The sequence below is a fragment of the Pelobates fuscus genome, chromosome 5, assembly GCF_036172605.1.
Source record: "Pelobates fuscus isolate aPelFus1 chromosome 5, aPelFus1.pri, whole genome shotgun sequence".
Classification (NCBI taxonomy): Eukaryota; Metazoa; Chordata; class Amphibia; order Anura; family Pelobatidae; genus Pelobates; species Pelobates fuscus.
The window spans coordinates 317,942,429-317,948,428 of NC_086321.1; positions in this window are offsets into that span (position 1 = coordinate 317,942,429).

The following is a 6,000-nucleotide window of genomic DNA, read 5'->3' on the forward strand; positions in this document are numbered from 1 at the left end:
GGGGTTCTGTTGTAAAGACCCATGGCCTGTGCCATATGGGAAAATCAAACACTTCAAGGGAACAAAAACTAGAAGCCTTAATTTCAAAAATGCCCCCCCCCCCCCCCCCAAAAAAAAAAAATCAATGCAATGAATGGTGCCAATTATTATTCCATTTCATTTTCATAAAATGGATGATAACGGAGTATAATTTCATACCAAGCATCCAAAATGTATTGCTTAAAACAATCAGTTTAAGGCCTGTAACAGACAAGTCCTTATAGATGAAGTATGTAGTATTGTATTGTAGCGGAGCGCTAGTCCTGACAAGGACTTTTTCTCTGATGGATCCGTTAAGACAGGAACTCTAGAACAAGGCGCTGAAATTTGAATAGCTCTATCCCTTCCCAGTAACTGGATGACACACAGTTCTGGGAGTACAACTGATTTATTCAGCTCAAACACGGCCTTTTATGCACAGACCCCCAGCATGGGGTCTCCATACAAAATATACACAAGCTCCTCCCAGGCGACCCATTGTCTGAAAGATAATTGAGTCAAAACTGAATAACTCAATTATCTCTCAGTTACAGGAAAATACAGAAAACATACAAAAACACCCGAAAATATAGTCATATTTTACAAGAACCCCATAAGTTTTATATCCCTGAATAGTTTGGATCTGAGCACATGACATATTGAAATAGTGCTCAGATCCATTCGGTAGAATGGAATCGCTATTCAGGTAAAGTTCTGACTTGTTGACCATGAGGCGATGGCCCAAAACAGTTCCTGTGCGATAACCGACTGACACTTCCCCTGGCTTTCAGGGAGCGAATGCTCCCCCCAGTCGTTAGTTCCTATCTCCATGAACATGTACCGCTGCCTGTGTTCAGGAGACAAAATGTCCACTATGCTCTGGACTACGTGCGTTCGGTTATACGAATGACGGCCACCCAGGGAAAGCACTTGAGTTAATCACCTAATTTGTGGTTAACAGCCGGGGGAGGTCGGTGTTTGGAGATGTTTAAAAGGGAGTACCACACATCATCCATTCGGGAGATGAACAAGGGGATAGGGACAGCCGAACAAAAGGGAATGAGTCTGCTACATGTATAAGATTGATTGATTAGAAGATCACAGATCTTACTTTATATCGCTTCCATACACATTGAATAAAGGTACATGGTTTATTCAATGTAAAATATTAAGATTTACTCAGTTTTCCAGCACCGCTTCATGGGTGTTACTCTTCATGTAACACCCACCTCATGGCTGTCCTGTGTTCCGCATCTGTTCTTCTTTGAGTTGCCATTTTTGGACGCGTCCACAAGCAGGGCAGATCTAGTCAGTGAATTTGGCACAGTGTCTTCATTGACTGCGTGCCATCATCATAATGGAGTAACGTCACTCTGTTCATATACTCCTTAGCTGGCAGTAGAATCAGCTTGTTAAATGAACTGGTGTGAAAATAATGTGAATCACCAAAGTGATAATATGTAAATAAATATAATACCAACTGAAGATATGTAGAAATATAAAAGCTCAAAATGGTATCTGCAAAAAATATGAACAATACATAGGGTAATATTGCTAAAGACCACTGAGCAGTATGGGTGGTAGAAAACTCACAAAAGTAAGATGAATTCAGGCATATCTCCCTTTGTATTAGGAAACTGGATAGTATGAGAGAGACCTCCAGCGATGAATCTCAGTGGAAGATGGTAATAAATCTTCTAATGCACTCCAAAATAGAGAAAAGAAAATGGATGGTGCAGATTGTATAAAAAAATAATTGTATTGCATATATTGCACTTACAGTGTATCAAAGTAAAAACAGCATGTCTCCACACTGGGTGGTATTCATAGGCAGCAACTGGACCAATCAGGATACAGGATCAGGAACAGCAGTAGCAGCACCAAACAAATTACAAATAAAAGTTTGATTTAAAAACGAAAATAAAACAATTCCAACGTGTTTCGTCCTTCTCTGGACTTCCTCAGGGATGTGTAGTTTTCTACCACCCATACTGCTCACTTTGGTGATTCACATTATTTTGTATCTTTCACATTATTTTGTACCTTTGGTTTTCTCTTTTTTCTTGTCACAGTTGTTTTTTGAGTGTTTATAAGGGTACACTTATAAACCTAGGGTACTGTGTGCTATATAGTACTGACGGTTAACTTCTTGTTGTTCTCTGTTAAATGAACTGGCACTTTATCTGGCTGCACAGCTATATTGGACAAGTTTCTGCTGCTATCCAACTGACTGATGGTCAATCTAACTTGGCCTGCTGCTGCAGGTTCACACAGGGTGGTGACCAGATCAGGATTAAGGTTCCCCAGGGCCATAGGCATGGTGCTAGATTGGGGCCCTCTTACCTAATACTCGTACAGACTCCAACGCTCCCTCTGTGAAGTGAGGGAGTACAGGACTTTACAGGGAGATCTTTTGATCTTCCTGCAAGCTTGAGAGGAGCCACTCGAAGCTCCAGGTCCAGAGTAGGGTCAGACGGTGGCCCCTTTGGTTGCCTAAAATGTAATCTAGCATGTATGATGACTAGAGCCTGACCAAGCCCTAGGCAGGATGTCAAATCAGGGCCTCCTCCTAGTGTCATGGGCTCTTTTATGTGAGTGTTGTATGTGTGTGCTCTTAAAGTGTTATGTACCCAATAGAGGTATAGACTACAAAACTCCCTTTACGAAGTTAGAGAGCAAAGAGATAAGCATGGATTTATTGTTTGTAAAAAAATAAATAAATTATTAACATGGTGTAGATTGAGACTTTCACTAGGCTATCTCAAAACTGTAAATTTCTTGTCAGTCAACTATTGTGTGGAATTTAATTTTTTTATTTATTTTGTTTTTGAATTGGATCATTGCTCTTTAGCTCAGGCACTGACATTACAGTAAGTTATAATTCATAATTTCTTCAATGACTGAAAGTAGTCCAAGTGCTGATTTAACCATAACACAGCCACCACCATAAGTTAGTATGTGGATCATTAAAGGACCACTATAGTGCCAGGAAAACAAACTTGTTTTCCTGGCACTATAGTGCCCTGAGGGTGCCCCCACACTCAGGGTCCCAATCCTGCCGGGCTGAAGTTGGAGGAAAGGGTTAAACACTCACCATTCTCCAGCGCCGGGCTCCCTCGGCGGTGGGGACTCTCCTCCTCCTTTGGACGTCATCCGCTGAATGCGCATGCGCAGCAAGAGCCGTGCGCGCATTCAGTCAGTCCATAGGAAAGCATTTCTCAATGCTTTCCTATGGACGCTGGCGTCTTCTCACTGTGAAAATCACAGTGAGAAGTGCAGAAGCGCCTCTAGCGGCTGTTAATGAGGCAGCCACTAGAGGCTGGATTAACCCTAGTGTAAACATAGCAGTTTCTCTGAAACTGCTATGTTTACAGCAGGCAGGGTTAACCCTAGTTAATTGAGCTGAAGTGGTCTGGGTGACTATAGTGGTCCTTTAAGGAAGTTAAAATCAAAGTAAAGGGTTTTTACAGTTAGAACAATAAGGATGTGGAATTCTCTGCATAAAGAAGTGGTTTTATGAGAGTCTGTACATATGTTTAAACAGCAACTGGATGAATACTTGCAAAGACAATATTCAGGGATATCATCACCAGATATATATTTTTGGCAGATTCAACTTCTCAATATTTCACAGATCAGTAAAATAAACACCAATGTTCTAGGCCAGATTAATGTAGCCTTCCTTTTTGACCAGTCTGATTATATTATTTTTATTGTTTGTAATAATTATTACTGATTACGATCTACACTTGCTAATGTGTAATCCTAGATCATGTTTTATCTGTTCATGATTCATTTATTATTATTATTAATATTATTTATGAACTGCCAACAAATTCTGCAACACTGTACAATGGGTGCACTAACAGACAAGTATTTGTTACTGGATGAGTTAGATGTACAGGAACGGATGGGTTTAAGGGCTCTGCTCAAACAAACTTACATTATTCTTGCTTAAATTCAGATTTTATTTGATTAGACATCCTATGCTTTGCTTTACAGGGTCTACTCTAAAGAATTCTTATATTTAAAGGAATTCTGTAGCTAAAATTCAAGCAAATTATTGTTGTACTACATTACCTGATATAAACACATTTTCCATTCTTGGTCAAGGCTATTACTCTGTAATACGCACATTCATCTCATGACCTGCCTGTACTATGTAAGAAAAGGCTGCACTTAAGTAACCAGTAGTAAAAGGACAGAAATAGGATTTTATGAAGAGATGCTATTAGGTTAGTAGCATGAAACATGTCCATTGCAGATATTTGTGAGCTTTCCACAAGCTTAATCAAAACTGGTAATTACATTTCCCAGGATTCATACCAAAGATGATTTGCACTGATGTACATCAATGATTTTTTTCGTAGGGTCTGCTCCATAGGAGCAAAACTTGAAAGACCAAAGTGTGACCTTTTGATGATCATGCTGCATGTCTGACGTCAAGCATAGTTCCAATCATCATAGTAACAGGTCAGTCTTTGTACTTGCTTTCAAGGAAAAGTGCCTACTAGTCCATCCACGTCAGGATGCTAAGTGTGCTGAGCACCAGAACGTGCAATTTGACAAGGCTTGTAAGTGGGTCACCAAGCTCCATTTTAAAGCCCTGTTTTGATCAAATGAATTAAATTGCAAAACTGAATGTCCAGAATCCCAGCACCATAACCACTTCAGTAACAATGTTCCTTTAAATCTAAATCACATTATCCCAGCACCATTACCACTTTAGTAAGAGTATCCCTATAAACATAAATCACATCCTAATTGTTTGTTCTAATTCATCATAAAGGCAACCCTTGCAATTAAACGGTTACAATTCTGCAGACCAGTCAATATATGTGGAAGGGCATTGTCACGTTACATGGATAAATAGTAATTATACATCAATCTTAACCTTTCACACATCTCTGCCTATGCCGTCGATAAAAAAAAAGCCATTAACACAATTTGAAGAGAACTCAAATTCTACTCAATGGGAATGCTGCAACTGGAAAAGACCAGACTATTTCCACTCTATTGGAAGCACAGTGCATTACAATGCATTCAAATATTGTAATGAGAACACCTAGTTTAATCTACTAAACCAAGGGTTATCAACCTGGTTAAAAAAAAAAAAAAGCACCTTGTTTGCTCTTGCTTTAACGGAGCTACCTGTACCCCGGTTGGGTACCTCCACCGACTGACCTAGTGTTCACCGAGTACTCCAAGCACTCCACCAGACACCATCAGCACTGCAATCCCCACATCCAGTGTTACAGCTTGGCTGGGAACTCGCCATCCTCTACCCACCCTGGACCTATTACAAGGCTCCAGGTTCCAGTGGGTGAACCTCTCCTCCAAGAGAGAGTAGCAGGAACAAGCTCTTAAAAGAGCTTATTGATTATAATCTCCAGGGTATATGTAGCCCCTCCCCCCCTCACCTCCCCCCCTCGAGCTTGACCCCGAACCTGAATTTTTGGGCACAAAAATGGCTCTAAAATACTCCTGGAAAGGGCTAGAGGGCTGCAAAAGGAAGTAAAATGGGGGTAATAGTAGGACAAGTGCCCTGCAAACAAATGTGGATAGGGAAATCACTTAAAAATAACATAAAATAAGCAGCCGCTTAGTAGATAACTCCCTAATTCCCACAGTATTAGGGAGCTATCTACCAAAAGGCTGAAAGACCTAAAGATTATTTAGTATTAGTAAATTCAGTCAGCTAAGTACCTGTAAAAAAAATGAAACTTCCCATTCTTTCTTCTAAAATTCCCCCAAAAAGGCCAAATGAAAATCCAGAATAACTGACGTTTGGGGACCCCTAGTCACCGGGGGGGAGGTTTATTTATGGCCCCCCCCATTTTTATTTATGGCCCCCACCCACTGCTCAGGGGTGGGGGTCTTGGGGGAGGACAGTAGGTCCCCCCTTATTGTTATTTAGGGCCCCCACCCGCCGTGCAGGGGTGGGAGCCGGGGGGGGGAGGACATTAGGTCCCCCCCAATTTT